This window comes from Rhinichthys klamathensis, unplaced genomic scaffold (assembly GCF_029890125.1).
Source record: "Rhinichthys klamathensis goyatoka isolate OS25496 unplaced genomic scaffold, OSU_Roscu_1.1 h1tg000090l_1, whole genome shotgun sequence".
NCBI lineage: Eukaryota > Metazoa > Chordata > Actinopteri > Cypriniformes > Leuciscidae > Rhinichthys > Rhinichthys klamathensis.
In genome coordinates this window covers 3,792,068-3,808,944 of record NW_026606629.1, presented here as the reverse complement: position 1 = coordinate 3,808,944, position 16,877 = coordinate 3,792,068, and the positions used below count along the sequence as shown (strand labels likewise).

The 16,877-nt window shown below is 43.2% G+C and overlaps 1 protein-coding gene across 4 annotated transcripts in view; it reads right to left on the bottom strand.

The window, feature by feature from the left end:
• LOC130085888 (diacylglycerol kinase gamma) overlaps positions 1-16,877 on the bottom strand; it is a 203,275-nt gene that overhangs the window by 151,258 nt on the left and 35,140 nt on the right. For 2 of the 4 annotated variants that reach the window (XM_056251875.1, XM_056251877.1), the window contains exon 1: positions 485-824. The exons of 1 other annotated variant lie outside the window; for it this stretch is intronic. The gene's annotated coding sequence lies outside the window, so the exon portion shown is untranslated. Of the gene's footprint in view, positions 1-484; positions 825-16,877 lie in introns of those variants that run through there. One more of the 4 variants, XM_056251878.1, reaches the window with a different exon arrangement.

Genomic DNA, 16,877 nt, shown 5'->3' with positions numbered 1-16,877 from the left:
ATCCACAAGCCATCTATCCATCATCCAACTCTATTGATCTCTCAGCTGAATGTGAAATATAAACACTATCTGCACTCAGCTCTGACATGGCAGACAAACTATGACAATGTAGACCATAACAAAAGCACTAAGCAGGCAACATCCTACACGTGAACTCAACAAAGCACAGGAAACACCTAAAATCCTCTCCTGCAAGACGATGAAGATGGTGCAACTGAGACAAAAAACAAAATCAACACAAAGCGCAGCAATTAATCCAGACTCACAAGTTAAAAAGCCTTGATAAATGTGCATGTTTTGGTGTGACAGTTTCTGATCCGCAGGCTTTCGTTGCTGACTGACAGAACCATAGAGAACAGACACCGTGAGAGGGAAAAAAAAGGGTCACTGGCTCGGCATACAGCATTTATCGGTACATGCACAGAGAAAACACATGAGAGCGCAGAGAACAGATGTGCGTGAGAGAAAGAAAGACAAATCTTACCCTATACCTCTGCTTGTTCAGGTGATGGTGCTCAGAGCACAGACTGCTCACAAACAAAATGCTTTTTTGAGCTCAGTCAGCGGCAGAAACATCCCTCCCCTCCTGCATGAATTAATTAAACCTTCTCTCGCCCTCTCTCTCTCTCTGCCTCTTGTGATTATCCTTCAGTGTTGCATGCAACGCACTCCTTTGGCTGTAGCGGATGAAAATGTCCCTGCACTTTCTTCTCTGACAGCCTGTTTACAGAGCGCTCTGCTGTCGTTCTGTCTCTCTCTCGCTCTCTCACTCTCACTCTGCACACACTCTCTCATCAACAGTGCAATATCAAAGTGCTTCTCATAGGACCAGCCCTCCCCTTGCAAACAACCCTAACCACCACAGTTAGTGCCCCTTACTGTCACCACAGAATCTAAAATAATTTCTGCTATAAAGCCTTTTTGGACATAAAAGAAACCATCTTGGTTACGTATGGTAACCCTCGTTCCCCGAGGAGGGAATGGAGATGTACGTCAGAAGTGATTCTGACGAATGGGGATCTCGCTTGAGAGCCTATCTACTTCGAGTGTAACTAAACGAGCCAATGCACATTGGCATACGATAATTGCACCAGCTGCTGTGCATCGCGGCGTGAGCATCTGATGGTCCTTCGCGCTACTGGCCACTGGGGGCAAGTATACGCTCTACAAGGAGACTATAGAATCTAGCAAATGTGTTAGGTGTTGCCCAGCCCGCAGCTCTACATATATCTGTTAGCAAGGCTCCTTGAGCCAGCACTCAGGAGGAAGCAACACTTCTAGTTAAGTTTGCTCGCAACCCGAACGGGCAAGGCATGTCTTGGGACTGATACGCCAAGACAATGGCATCCACTATCCAGTGGGCTAACCTCTGCATGGAGACAGCCTTTCCCTTCTGCTGGTCTCTGTAACAGACAAAGAGCTGATCTGAGGTCCAGAAGCTTTGCGTTCTGTCCACGTAAAACCGCAAGGAGCGAACGGCACAGAGAAAAGCTAGGGCTTGGTCTGCCTCCTCCGAAGGCAGCGCTTGCAGGTTCACTACCTGGTCCCTGAAGGGAGTGGTAGGAACCTTGGTCACGTATCCAGGCCGGGGTCTAAGGACAACGTTAGAGTTGGCCGGCCCGAATTCAGTCTCCTCACTCCCCTCAGGAACCTGACGATCAGGTCATGCTTTCCCAGTGATTTACCTTCAACTGCATCGTGATGTGCGGCGATAGCGGCAACATACACTTTGAGGGTGGAGGGAGACAGCCTTCGCTCCAACCCATCTTGCAGGAAAGAAAGCACGACTGTGATCGGACATCTTCGGGGGGCTTCCCGGTGGGAAGAACACCATTCAACGAACAGGTTCCACTTCAGTGCAAAGAGGCGCCTCATTGAGGGGGCTCTAGCAGAAGTGATGGTGTCTACCACCGCCTGGGGAAGGTCACCTAGAACCTGCCATAAAGTGCCCCGTCTCTGAGAACAGGTCCTTCCTCACAGTCCTTCCCCTGTCCTCCCTGACTTTGCACAGTGTCTGTGCGAGAAGGCTCACTGGGGGAAACGCATAATTGCGTAGGCCCCGGGGCCAGCTGTGCGCCTGTGCTTCTGTGCCGAGGGTCCCCTCGTAGAAGCTGAAGATCTTTGCCCAAACCTGACGGGACCCGACGGGTTCGGTCTTAATTTCTATCATTTTACACGGGCTTGGGCTTGGGCCGGGCTCGGGCTTGCGCTCCGGGTTGCATGGTAAATGAGCGGTCAGGTGATGCGTTTCGATTAGCGCGAAAATGGATGCTGAGGAGGTGAAACGGAGGCTGGCCTCTGGCGATTACGTTTTGGTTGCACCGGCAAAGAAAGCAAAGTCTAAGGTGTGGAAAACTTTTGACCATGTGCATAATGAGAATAATGAGCCAGTGGGTTATGTGAAATGCAAAAGACGCGACATTCTGTTAAAGTACGACAGCAAAACGACCGGGAATTCGTCGCTGATAAGGCATGTTGATCGAAGCTGTTCAACACCTGCCAGTGCCAAAGATCAATCTACAATCACATCTTTTGTTACAGCATAAACACCCATCCCTGCAAAGGTAAAACAAACGGTGACGGGGAAGTGTGTCAGCTTTTGCTGTAAAGACATTAGGCCTTTTAATATCGTAAATGGTGAGGGGTTTGAAGAGCTGGCGCAAGAACTAATTCATGTCGGGGCTGCGTATGGGAGGGTTCCTGTAAACTCTGTTATTCCCCGCCATGTGACAATTGTGAAGAGGTGCACTGACATGGCAGAAGAAAAGAGGGAAGCTTTAGTACAGAAACTAAAGACTTTGTGTCACGAAATGGTAGACGAGAGACGAGGATTCAGTTGCAGAGTGATTTATTAAATAACAGACAGGCCAGGTACAAACTCCAAAACTCTGATACAACGGGAAGGAACACAAGAACACGTAACATTGACAACGAACTAGCACAGGACTGAAGACACAGGGAGATTAAATAGGGCAACAAACAAAAGAGGTAACAAGGCAGGCAGGTGGGGGAAATAAACCAATAACGAGATAACAAGATGGGCGGGGTTAGACAATAGACAGGAGAGCACATGGCACAAGGAAATAACATGGCAGCCATGTGCTCACAACAGACTAGACAAACACAAACACATGACAAACCGGGAGTGTCACAGCTCTGTCACTAACCCAAGAGAAAACCCAGACAAGGGTGACAGAACTGTGACACTACCCCCCATCAAAGGGATGCCACCTGGCGTTCCCAAGGAGAGACACCAAAAACAAGACAGGAACATCCAACGTACAAGACCAACAGAAGACAAGACAAGCAGATCAAAACACCAGTACAGAGAGGGGAGGGAGGGAGAGGAGCCAGGGAGCGACGGGAGGGTTTGGATTCCTGACTGTGAGCCAGGGTAGTGCAAGCTGTGCAGGACACCAGGGCGGTCAGAACTGAGATGATCCCTCGGGCGGCCAGGGTGAAGCAGACTGTGCAGACGGCCACGGCGGTGAAGAGCCCTCGGGCGGCCACGGCGGTGAAGACCCCTCGGGTGGAGCAGAACAATGGCTGCCTCCGCAACTTTCGTGATGATGCGGGGCGACAGGGACAGCCCGAAGGGTAGGACTTTGTACTGATATGCCTGTCCCTCAAACGCAAAGCGTAGGAACTGTCTGTGTCGAGGGAGAATCGAGACATGAAAGTACGCGTCCTTCAGGTCGATCGCTGCAAACCAATCTTGGGGATGGATGCATTCGAAAATACGTTTCAACGTTAGCATTTTGAACGGGAGCTTGTGCAGGGCCCGATTCAAGGTTCGCAGGTCCAAGATCGGTCGCAACCCACCGCCTTTCATGGGTACAATAAAGTAGGGGATGTAGAACCCTGTCTCCATATCGGCTGGAGGGACCAGCTCGATCGCGTCCTTCGACCAGTAGGACATTGATCTCTGCCCGCAAGACAGGGGCATCGCAACTCCGCACAGAGGTGAAGTGGATGCCCCTGAACTTGGGTGGGCACCAGGCGAACTGATTCGCATAGCCATGTCTGATGGTACGGATGAGCCAGCGAGACGGGCTAGGAAGCACTAGCCAGGCTTCCAGACACAGTGCAAGCGGGACCAACGGGACCACAGACTTACCTGGGGTGGGGCAGCAAGGTGGAACACAGAGACTCGGCTCGAGAGGCACTGAGGCAGCCCGAAGGGAGGCCTGATGGCGTCCCTGAGCCGCACACTGCTGCCCGCTGGCGATGAGAGAGGGGGATGGGAGTGGCAAGGCATGGAAGCGTCGCTCACTGCCATCCGCGCCCTCTTGCAGGGCTCTAGAGTGCGACCAAAATTTGTAAGGGTGCGACTAAAATTTTTCCTAGGTCGCACCGGTGCACCTAACGTCCTCGCATCCGCTGCCTATCCACGAACGAAGCGCTTGTTCACGAACAAAGCGACCTGAGCACCAGAGAATCAGTCCTCGTTTAAACTGTCAGTGAAATGTGACCCAATTCCGATTTTTTGCTCATATGTGACAGATCGGATGTGTTGACCGTGGAAAAAACTGGAAAAAAATATTTGCATTCGGATATTTCGAGATCAGTTTCAGGCCTCGTTCATATGTGGAAATAAGTCAGATATAAATCAGATATGTGCCAATGCGACTATCATGTAAACAGGCAGATCGGATTTTCTGAGGCATTAGGCTACGTCTCCGCGGTTTAATGACGAGACGAGAGCAGCGCCGAATGCGCGCATCTGCAAAGGGACGGATGGCCCGACGAAACGTTGTGTCGTCGTAGGAGAGGAATGTGGACAAACGTTGACACAACATATCAAAGGTTGGCTTGCTCAACCCACTGCTTCTCGTTAAAGCCCGCCACGATCTCATGAAAGTGGGTCTATTGCACAAATTTTATTTATCGTGCCATTTATGTCAAAAATAGTTTTTGCGTGGATATGATACGCACTTTATAGTGTTTAATATGCACGTTTACAGTGCGTATCATATGCACGCAAAAAATATTTTTGGCGTATAAATTGCACGAGAAATAAAATTTGTGCTATAGATACACACTTTCATGAGATCGTGTTGTTTGTTCCCACCAGTCCTGAGATCTCTCTCGCTGCGCGTTCGTCCATCTGTGCAAGAAGAACCCCCTTTAAACATGCGCGATGTTTCAGATCTATGTCAGGATAAAATCGGATATAGGCAACAAATCAGAATTGGGCATCAAGACCTCCAGTGTAAACGAGGCCACGGCAATCAGCATCAGCAAAATAAACGCAAGAAAACAGACGACGAACAATGAAAAGAAATAGACACATAGAGAGTTTTTTCTTTAAGAAAAGTAGGCCTGTTCACTCCAACACTCTCCCCGGTCAATGCTCCGACAACAGCCCAGACATGGAGCAACTTCAGCCATCAGTTCAGAGAAGCACTTTTAAACAGTAGCACTTTCTATTTCTATTTCTAAAATAAATGTTTTATTTTGCTTAAAATGTTTTAGTTTGGCAGCTCAGTGAAGCACTTTAAACATTTTTTTATTTTTAAAAAAAGATTTTTATATACAGTATAATTGTGCTTCAAAAAAAAAAAAGTATTTACCTACCCCTTATTCTTGTTTAAAATAATTTACATAATATATATGATTGTATATGGAACGTGATAAAAAGGTGACCTTGAAATTGTAGCGTTAAAGGTGACGCAAGCCGAGGAAAAATTTGGGTGCACCTAAATTTTGTGCTGGTGCACCTAAATAAAAATGTTAGGCGCACCAGTGCAACCAAGGGAAAAAGTTAGTCTGGAGACCTGTCTTGTGACCCAGAGATGGAAGAAATTGCTCTTTTATTGAAAAGGTGGGTACCGCTGGACTCTGGGGAGCCAATAAGAACAGTTCTATTTCAAAACATGACTGGGCAGACTCCAGTTTTGCTCTTTTCTATTTTATAATAAATAACATGCTATACAACTCTGCTCATTCTGTAGAGCCAAATACAACCACAAAACATCATCATGCTGATATTATCTGCTACAAGCTTAAAGTTTATAGTAATTTGAGATCACACAAATGTACCACTGTGACTTCTAGGTGTCATGAGTCTGGTGGTCACAATACCGTTCCACTACATTTCAGAACCATTATTCATAAACAGAATGAGATCAGCACTAAACAACTCATGATGCTTGCTTAAATCAGAGGATGACTGCAGAATATTTGAAAAAGAAACCATTAAAGACCCCATGAAGGTTTTGTGGCTTTTAGTCCATGTCTGTTGGCTTTGAGGTCATGTACAATGTCCCATCCACTAATGCAATCTGCAAATCGACTAGCAAAGAGCAAATCATGGTTTATGGTGCTAAAATAACCAAAGAGGGGTCCACCATTTGTTGACAAAATAACTACAGAAAAACCCCTTCGACAACAACTTCCTGTTTCAAAAGAAAATATATGTCAACAGAAAAAGACAACAGTGCTTGTTGAACAATTTCAAGGGAGCTTTAAGAACATAACACAAATGATACAAAACCATAAAAAACTATTATAAATAACTAATAAGTAAAGAGTAAGTAACTGTAAGAGAGTCACAAAGCTTTTAGCACACATAAATCTGAGCAGAGAGAAAATATGTATTTTATATAAAATACCAACGCATTCTCATCCTTTGGCGGTGACGCCATATGACATTTCGTCGAAATCTTACGCACATGGCATCCTTTAGCGTCAATATAACACGCACTGTTATGGGTAGGTTTAGGTCTGGGGTAGGGTACGGTTATGACGCCTTGGGATCTGCATCTCATATTCACGCTAAACGATGCCATGTGCGTTGGATTTAGACGAGCGTCACCTGTATGACGCCTTGGGTTCTGCGTCTCATATTGATGCTAAAGGATGCCATGTGCGTAAGATTTCAACGAAATGTCCAAAGCGTCACATGTATGACGCCAAAGGATGAGAACGGGCTGAAATTACATATCAATATCAATATCTGAATCAATATCTAAAAATATAGATACACGTTCATAGATGTAAGAGTAATAGTTAGAAACTCAATGGATCTTCTTTAATGTCACATTAGGATGATATAATGGTCCCTCAAAGGACGATGGGATGAGACCAGTGCTTATCAACCGAATAGGGAATTAAGCTGTAGCACCATCGCTCCATCACCTAATTTGAGAAGCAGAGAAAGGGACAGATATAGCCCGGGAGTGCTCCTCCCCTGCTCCTATGATCAAAAGCAGACTGTTTTTGTCTGGCCTGACTTTCACCTAGGTATGACATGCATTTTCCCACGCATTTGCTCTAAAAAAACCTTTTTAGGTAAGTGGTTTCAATCAGCTGACCCTGAAGCCTCCAGCCTGTTGAGATACTGCAGTTGAAGGACACAGAGAAAAGATCACACTCTTGCCATAGACAAAAAAAAGGAGTCTAAATGATACGGCTGTCCTTAACGTGATAATTTCAGAATGGTAAGCTGGCCGTCTTGTGCATATAGAAATAAGTGTTCAGGAAATATGTAGGAGTGTCAACGTGAGGAGACGTCTGTTTTTGTGTTGAGTGTTGAAGGTAACAGAGAAGAACCACGCCATATACATATTTCTTACTATTGCGCAACAGCACAGAAGTACCATAAAAACCCACAAAGTGTGGTGAATTTACATGGTGAAACAGACTACACACACTATGTTTGAAAAGGCAAGAGAAATGAAACAGTGAGAGGAAAATGTATATAGTTCTAGAGGGCTGTGTAACATGTCTGTTCTTTCTCTCTGTCTTTCTCTTGTGCTCTCTCTCTTTCTGATGGGACTTTCCCTTTTTCTGTTAGAGATGGAGGCGTTGCCTTGTGCCAGCAGAGCGTATATGCTTTCACTTCCTGTCCCTATCTTATTGTCCTCTTTGTTTGAAGATATGAGCCAAACCTTTTATGAACCAACATGCATTTGATTATAAATGAAAAGGACCTCATTTGCTCTAAATATTCTCAACCTAATATCTATATTAGGTTCTATCTGCTATATTAATATATATTTGCTGTGACAGGAAACGACATTTACTTTTGTATCCAGCACTGAGTTGAAACTGACAGTGTGACCCTGCTGTAGAGAGTCTATATATGGAAGTCTCTATAATGGAAGTCAGCAGGGTAAAGGGACAGAGACCCTCACACAGTGTCCAAAAGAACAAGAAGGAGCCTGGAGGGTGGGATTCACGTGCTATTTTCAACCCTCTGGCTGTCCCATCTCCCCAGTGAGCGGAAACACTGTCCTTCGCGCCTAACCTCAGAGCCCACTGGGACCGTTCACCTCATTATCATCATGAGTGAGAGCACCAGGGGCCTTCATTTTTTCCTCATTTACTTTGCAACGATGCATGAACCAGACAGCCTGCAGTAGAGAAATGCATGGCCAAAAGAATTGGCAGTGACATAAATCTTGTGTTTTGCAAAGTTTGCTGCTTCAGTTGTGGTGATGATTCAAATTGCTTCTAGATCATTGTTCAGAGGGATTAGATGCATTTTAAATAATTACAAAAAGCTTTTTAAAAAATTAACTTTATCACAAAACCCGATTTATTTATTTATTTTTGGCCCTGGCATAAAATGACCAACTAACATTATTTTATCACTCATGTCATCAGCACATAGGAAAGTGAGAACAAGTACTAGTCAGGTGAAATCACTCTATCATTCTGATTGGATTATAAGACAAGACTGATTACTATAAAAGGAGGGAATTGTTTTCTTGTGTCAGTCTCATTGCTTTGCTGCAAAATATATTTCACCTGGAAGAACCATTTAGAGGATGATGAAGAACTAGAAGGAGAGAGATTCAACATGCTTCAGGATGTCCCAGTGTCCAGCAAGCGCCAGGACTGTCTCCTACGTAATCATGTCACCAGCTTGCTGAATATCGGCAGCAGGTGGGTGTGAGTGCATCTGCGCGCACAGTGAGGCCAAGACTTTTGGACATTGGCCTTGTGTCAAGAAGGGCAACATAGAAGCCACTTCTTTCCAAAAAAACCCCATCAAGGACAAATTCTGCAGGAAGTACAAGGATTGAACAGCAAAAAACTCGTGCAGTGTTATTTTATCGGATGAAGCTCCCTTCCTACTATTTGGGACATCTGGAAAATCAATTGTCCGTAAGAAAACTGTGAACGCTGTGAGTCCTGTGTCGTGCCATCAGTGAAGCATCCTGAGACAATCTATGTGTGGGTTTGCTTTTCTTATAAGGGAGTGGGCCCTCTTAACATTTCTGCCCAAAAACTCTGCCATGACTAAAAAATGGTATCAAAATGTCCTGCAAAAGTAACTTCTCCCAATGATCTCAATTTAGTGAGGATACATGTATTTTCCAGCATGATGGAGTATCTGTCTTTATTCACTCACGCTGATGTCGTTTCAAACCTGCATGACTTTTTCTTCTGTGAAACTCAGAAGAAATTCTACAGAATGTTCTAGTCGCTCTTTTCCATGCAATTACAATGAAAGAAGTATGAGGATTTCCACCTTAAACACTATATTCAGAAGACTGGGCCACTTTTATGATACTTTCACAGATTTTTAAGGAAAAAGGCGGAAGCCTCCCTAAATCTAGAAAGAGCTATAACACCATTAACATTTTTTGGAGTCAGTAAGATTTTTTTTAAAGAAACTAATTCTTTTATTTAGCAAGGAAGCATTAAACTAAAATTGACAGTAAAGACAAGAGATGAGTCAAAACGATACTGCTGCTGCTAGTCGACATTGGAAATACTAGTCCATGTACATTTATTTGTTTGCACTGATGTTTTGCTTTATATTTTTAGAAAATGTTGCATTTAAAAAAATTCATTATTTTGAAAAGTGTATATCTATTTTCATTTTATCTCAGTAAATGTTTTTTTCCTGAGTGTCACTCGCGGCAGGCTCAGTAAAATGTCCAGTTACAATTTATTTTAAGGGGTCCGTGTTAGTGCAATTATACATTTAAGTACTGAGTAATAATAATTAACTACATGTACTAACTATAGGGTTAGGATTAGGGTTAGTCACATGTAATTATGTATAATTTATAGTTATTACTACGGTAACTACATGTAACGTGTAACAAGGACACAGTAAAATAAAGTGTTACCAACTGTCCACTTGAAAGACTGATTACACCAAATCGTAATTAGAAAATAATTTTACAGGATTCGAGGTTCAGTTCATGGAGTATTGCATTTTGCAACAACAGGAAGTGAGATTTCCCAATACAGCGTCTGTATCCAACTGTGATCCAATTAAAGTGTAAACAATCCAGCATATAGTAATTCCAAATTTCCGCACTAATAAGTAGCTACAGATGTGGAAATAAAAAGACAGATTAGGAATGTCCTAAATGCTATGTTGTCTTCTTATTTTTTCTCTCTCTGAGTTGGAAATGAAGGGAGTGGGGAAAAGCACCACCAACGGGTGCAGTGGACAAACAGTTCTGCATTAATGCACATCCTAGTCTGTGACAGACAACCATGTGGCTCCATTAAATCTCTACCCCATAATGAGATCCAAAGCTACATCACTGGGCTGGCAGGCTCATCCCCAGAGACACCAGGACAGGAAGAGGAGATGGAGAAGATGTGATGAAGAAGCACAGCACAAAACAACTTCAACAAACCTGACAAGCTAAAATTTCATAAAAACATCAGACTTATCCAAGAACATTATAATTGTAATTCTTGTGTCACATCAACCAAGATAAAAAAAAAAATGTTTTCGAAAGAAGTTGCAAAAACAGATTATCATTAAAGCTGCAAGCAGCATTGAAAGGGCCCTCGCACCCGTGCCACCGCCACCCGGTGGCTTTAGGAAGACAGAGCACAGTGGGCAATGTGCATTTAAGTAGGTAAATATAGGAGGAGTATGTCAAAGTCAGTTACAAAAATGTCCTTTATTATGGGGATAATAGCATGCATTATCACTCAGATAAGTGTTGCTAGCATGTTTTAGCATGTTTCTAGCATGTTTAGAACTCAATGGCATATTTACTATGTTGCTAGTACTGCATTACAGCGTAAAACATGTCACTTCCTGTCGACAGTAGATGGCGCTATTACTTTAACTTAAAATTGTCATGTAGATGTGTTCAGGGCAGGACTCTTATCAAACGTGTGAAGTTTGGGTCAGATTGGACATTGCCTTCTTAAGTAACAACAACTTCCTGTTTCATTGCATTAGCATGCTTTAGCACTTAGCTAAGAATTGCTAGCATGTTTTAACATGTTTATAATTCAATGGCATATTTACTATGTTGCTAGTACTGCATCACACTGTTAAACATGTCACTTCCTGTTGCCAGTAGGTGGCGCTATTACTTTAACTTAAAATTGTCATGTCGATGTGTTCAGGGCAGAACTCTTATCAAACGTGTGAAGTTTGGGGCAGATTGGACATTGCCTTCTTAAGTAACAACAACTTCCTGTTTCATCGCATTAGCATGCTTTAGCACTTAGCTAAGAATTGCTAGCATGTTTTAACATGTTTATAACATGTTTAGAACTCAATGGCATATTTACTATGTTGCTAGTACTGCATCACAGTGTTAAACATGTCACTTCCTGTTGCCAGTAGGTGGCGCTATTACTATAACTGAATATTCTCATGTAGATGTGTTCAGGCCATGACTCTTATCAAATGTGTGAAGTTTGGGGAATATTTGATATTCAATGCATGAGTTACAGCAAATTCCTATTTAATTGCAGTAATATCATGCTTTAGCACTTAGCTAAGTGTTTGCTAGCATGTTTTAACATGTTTCTGTCAGGTCCATAAAGTCAAGAACACACAGACAAAATAATTAAGAATTATTTGAATAGATTGCAAACAGGTTGATGTTCCTGAATTGAAATTTGGCGGTATGGCTCTGTTCAGGGAGTCCTCTGACCTTTCATGAGCACCATGAAATAGCAGAGAGTCAGAGGACAGCAGCAGCAGCATTAGGGAACGCTCACACAGTTTTAGACTGTGAGAGCTAGAATATCCCCCTGTGAACAGAGCAGGCAACATGACATAGAAAATGCCACGTTATGCATAAGGAGGAGCTGGGGAGGTGGCGGGCAGCAGAAGCGAGCAGCGAGCCAGCAGAAGCGAGCAGCGAGCCAGCAGAGCGAGCAGCAAGCATGTATGAGCAAGGTGAATGAGCTTTAAATAGGGCGCCTTGTTTGAGCTTGGCCATTGAACAGCGAGGGGAGTTAACCAGCTAATGCAGCTCAGCTGGAGCAGATCAGCTGACGGGACAGTGTTGATAGCAAATAGCATAAGCAGCGGCTTGACTACCTGGCCTGCCAGAACTGACGCTGACGCTCAATTTCTAGTATGTTGCTAGCATGTTTAACACTTGCTGGCACTTTTTTATATATTATTGTGTGAGTCCACAACAGTGTTAAACATGCCACTTCCTGTTGCCAGTAGGTGGCGCTATGACTGTAACTGAATATGGGCATGAACATGTGTTCAGGACAGAACTCTTATCAAACGTGTGAAGTTTGGGGCAGATTAGACATTGTTTGCCTGAGTTACAGCAACTTCCTGTTTCATGGCGAAACATCGAAATTTGTCAGGCCGCTGAGGACACGCCCTTCGAAGAAAACTCAAGATCTTCGCAATTTAACGTCGCAAAGGCCTTAAGATTACCCTCACCAAATTTGAAGATGATCAGATTAAAACTGTAGGAGGAGTTCGTTAAAGTACGAGGCCTGAAAATGGCAAAAACTGCACAAAAATCAGAGAGGAAGTTCAAAATGGCTGACTTCCTGTTGTGTTTAGGGCTATGCTCCAAGAGACTTTTTTGTAGGTATTGGGCCATTACATGTATGTACCGAATTTCGTACACGTACGTGAAACGTAGCGGGAGGCACACTCCGTTGAACCTTTATAGGTGGCGCTATCGAGCCATTTTGCCCCGCCCAATTCTGAAACGCATATCAGAAGTAAATTTTCGCCAGTTCTGACGCGTGTGCAAATTTTTGTGAGTTTTCGTGCATGTTTAGGCCCTCAAAAATGCGATTCATTGCGGAGAATAATAATAATAATAAATATAGCTGCGAGCAGCGTTTACGGGCCCAAGCCGGTGGCACCGCAACCCCGGTGCCTTTAGTTACCTAAAGGCACCGGAGTGGCGGTGCCGCCGGCTTTGGCCCTTCATCGCAGCTATATTTATATATATATATATATATATATATATATATATATAAATATAAAAGAAGCCGGCGGCACCGCCACCCCGGTGCCTTTACGGTTATTTTACACGTCGTGCAAAAACGTAACCCCTCTTTGACTCTCGAAAAGAAGTGTGCTGTAGAGCTTGCATCAGTGTGGGCTCTGCAAAAGTGCGCATCGAGGGCACACATCAACCACAAAGTATGCATGAGCAACCTTCTGAAACCTAAAATGAAAAATGAGACACCCTACAGACGGTCTCATGGATTTAACGGACACATGAAATAAGCACACAAGACTGAAAATCTGCTGAACGGCTCTGGTAGTTCTGCTTCAGCACTGATGATGTTGTAGGAAAAGTGCACTCTAGTTGGTCTGGATTATTCAGGATTTTTTATTTTATACAGAAATAAATTATTTATAATTCAGATGAGAATAAAGTTAGTGTTGATTAAAATGAAGGAAAACATTGATTGTATTGATCTCAAATATAGCACATTAATTTTAAATTCATTTAGGTTCAATTACCAAACATACAATCAGTGGTGGGCCGTCAGGGCCAGCAAGGCCTTCTCTGCTGGCCTAAACACTATCAGAATCACTGACTTGCACTTTAATATATTTTTTCCATGAATGAGTATTAAATTATTCCCAATAGTTCATTCTCTTAATTTCATAGCTTTTCTCTTGGTTGCGCTGCTTCCAGTAGTGTATATTTATTTTAGCGCTTTTATCCAATCATATTTCAGCCATCACGCGTTGCCTGGGTCAAAGAAATCTGCCTTCAGGCCTTCAGAATCGACAGTGCGGGCGCCTGTAGCTTACAATGAATGGCAATGAAACCGTTGCTTTAACCAATCAGATAAGCAATCAGATTTAATCAGCCAATCAGATTGCGCTTTGACTGCAGCGGGGCCATCTAGCAGGCGTACAATAACGTCGGCATTTTCACGTTCTTTGATTGGATGCTCAGAGCGCATACTATTACTGGTAGTCAGTAGGCTATCCGCATCTGTAGCGAACTGCAAACTAAAATATATTCCTGTAGATTTAATAGTTTTTCAACCCACAAATTAATGTTTCTTTCCCTCCTCGACCCCCAGCAGGTTCAAACCTACCGGTAAAAATTCCTTATTCAGCCTGAGCTTAATGCAGAGTCACGGAAGTCTATTCGATATGTCCGGGTAAAAACTGACTAATGTAAGTTATGCCACGAATGATTTTGAAGGCAAAAGTCCCGCTGATCTCATTGCTTTCGTTCAAAACTCTGTGTGAGAGCATGGGACAGCGGTACACATCGTCAGGTTATGCGGTGACTGTGCCCACTGCTTCTGTCGAGCAGATACTCTCTAAAGCGAATTAAAACTTATGCTAGAAATATGACGGGACTCGACTTTCAGCATTAGACCCGTTATTGTTGGAACTGAAACGCACAGATAACCTGTACAACAGAGTAATTTAAGTCTTCTTGAGGAAAGAAATAAGGATGGATTTTGTGTAAAAAATAATCAGTAGGTTTGGTGAGTATAATGCTTTTTTTCCCGTGGTGAATATGATTTTCTTCTTAATTTTTCTTTTAAATTTATGATCAATTTTTTTTTCAAACATCCATACTATTGTAACGTCTGAAAAGGGACTATTGTAACCCTTGAACGACAAGATAAGGGAGGCTCCGTTTCTGAACTTATATTCGGAACGCAAGAACAACTGTACACAAACGCACCAGCCGAACTCACGCGCTCGTTTCTCTCTAGCGGCCTTTTACAAACTCACCGCATTAACCCAATAACTGCCGGTGCAAAATAAAAACAACAATTATAGAGAGTCTTTGCGCTGCTACACTATTAAAAGTTATTAATTCAGGTAGGACAGAAGGCCTAGGTGTGAAATGCACGGCCCGCCACTGCATACAATCTTAATTTAATTTAAAGCAAACAATACACTTAAAAGATATGGGTTATATGAATATTTTGAAAAAAAAAAAAATATATATATATATATATATACACACACACACAGACACACACACACACACACACACACATAGTTTAAAAGCAAAAGATCTCTCTCTCTATCTCTCACTCTCTCTCACACACACACAGTTCGACCGCACCCGCGAGTCTCTCTCTCTCTCTCTCTCTCTCTCTCGCGCGTGCGCGCACACATACACACACACACACACACACTCCAGCATTGCAATGTTGAGTTCGCAGCCTGTTCATTATGCTGCGTTCACACCAAACGTGAATAGAGCGAAATTTATCGCTATTTAGACTGAATAGATGATGAAGGAATATTTTGTGTAAAAGCGCCTAAGCCAATCTGTTATTATACTCTTTTGTTGAAGTGTTTTCCATGAAGAATAATAGGCTATTAAACTCACAATTGAAGCAATCGGCCCCAGAAAAGGCGCTAATTTTGAAATGAAACTAACGGCTGCACGGTCATTCACAACGGTGCGCGTCCACGGCGATGAGCGAGCAGAACAGAGCGAACGTTTTTTAGTTCATTCCTACTTCCATAGGAATTCCCTCAAGCGCTCTGCAAGCGCAACCCTTATCAATGTCCGTGTGGACGTCCGTATTTAAAAGCTCTCGGTCCTCAGTCACATGCTTGCCAAATATATGTATAAATATCATTTTGGACACAAGAGGGCAGTATGGCCCTATGTAGAATTTTGTGTTTAAACTAACTATCACTCGAAGAGCCCCTCCCCCCCTCCCCACACAGACACACACACACACATACACACACACAGTTCGCCTGCGCCTCTCTCTCGCGCGCACACACACACACACACACACACACACCCCAGCATTGCAATCTTGAGATCGCAGCTTGTTCATTATGCTGCGTTCACACCAAACTTTTATACTCTTTTGTTGTTGTGGTTTCCATGAAGAATAATAGGCTATTGAACTCACAATTCAAGCAATCGGCCCCAGAAAAGGCGCTAATTTTAAAATGAAACTAACGGCTGCACGGGCATTCATAACGGTGCGCGTTCAACGGCGATGAGCAAGCAGAACTTTAGTTAATTCCTACTTCCATAGGAATTCCCTCGAGCGTTCTGCACGTGGCCATTATCAATGTCCCGTATTTAAAAGCTCTCGGTCCTCAGTCACATACCAAATATATGTATAATGTATATATAAATATAATTTTGGACACAAGAGGGCAGTATGGCCCTATGTATAATTTTGTGTTTAAACTAAACTATCACACGAAGAGCCCCTCCCCCCCTCTGTCTGACACAGACACAGACACACACACACACGAATGGCAGGGTGCATTCTCTCTGTCAGAGGGAGAGGGAGAGAAAATTCTCAGAAACATCCACATTCAAACTAAAATATCTGACTTCCTCTTGGTCTGAGCTAATGACAGTTAATTAGAAAGTTGTCCGGCTTGATCTGAACAATATGCGTACCGAGTTTTATGATTGTAGGTAAAACTATAAAACTAACACCCCCACTTTTGTCAAAAGGTGGCGCTACTGAGTCCCTGCACCATGCCCGTTTCTGAAACTTTGCACATGTCTACTGGCTAATAAATCTGATCTGTCTGTCGAGTTTCATGCAATTTCAAGCAATTTCAGGCATGCTAAGTCTCAAAAGCATAAAAAAAGAATATTAAAATTTGATGCGTTGCCATGGCAACAGTATCTAAGATATCAATAATCCATTCACAGGTCTACATCTGGCGTGTGTTTACATTATAGTAGTGA